Source organism: Vigna umbellata, chromosome 9 (assembly GCF_029865625.1).
Source record: "Vigna umbellata cultivar VRB3 chromosome 9, Vumbellata_1.0, whole genome shotgun sequence".
Taxonomy (NCBI): domain Eukaryota; kingdom Viridiplantae; phylum Streptophyta; class Magnoliopsida; order Fabales; family Fabaceae; genus Vigna; species Vigna umbellata.
In genome coordinates this window covers 39,890,485-39,891,151 of record NC_142173.1, presented here as the reverse complement: position 1 = coordinate 39,891,151, position 667 = coordinate 39,890,485, and the positions used below count along the sequence as shown (strand labels likewise).

At 25.9% G+C, this 667-nt stretch overlaps 1 non-coding gene across 1 annotated transcript; it reads left to right on the top strand.

Annotated features, from left to right (window-relative positions):
- The first annotated feature begins 313 nt into the window (after positions 1 to 313).
- On the top strand, positions 314 to 385 carry TRNAI-AAU (transfer RNA isoleucine (anticodon AAU)). The gene has a single exon. It is a non-coding gene; the product is annotated as a tRNA-Ile (tRNA).
- The last annotated feature ends 282 nt before the right edge of the window (positions 386 to 667 follow it).

Sequence of the window (667 nt, the reverse complement as noted above, 5' to 3'; positions counted from 1 at the left end):
ATGTACCAACTGAAAAACAAGCGTACGCGCGTTAGCAAACCTATATATAAATATATATATATATATATATATATATATATATATTGAATAATAGTATGCTTACTAAAATAATATATTATCAAACTTTATTAATGTAATAGTCATTTATTAGATGAGTCCATTTTATGTGTGAAATAAGTGCACGTTAGAAATAAGTGCATGTTAGAAATAAGTGCATGTTAGAAATAAGTGCATTATTGAAAAGTTATTATAAAATCACAATTTGAATATATATGGATATCTTTGATTATATATTGCTTTCAAATATTAATATGGTTTATTAGCTCAGTTGGTTAGAGCGTCGTGCTAATAACGCGAAGGTCGCAGGTTCGAGACCTGCAAACTTATATTCTTAGTTTTTAATTATACTGTTTACCATTGAAAAATGCAATTATAGTTGGATTGAATAAGTTAAAGTGTGAGAAAGCATGAGATATTTATATTGGTACTTTGTTTGTATTTCTGAAGACCTAGACAATGTTATTTTAGAAGTATTAATGGATTAAAAACAATTAGACTACTATTTTAATATTAAAAGGCTCGAGTAATTTTGTATGATTGAAATGTCTATGTTAGAGGATTAGGAATCATATTGTTATTACTACTTTGTATGAGATGTTTGATTATG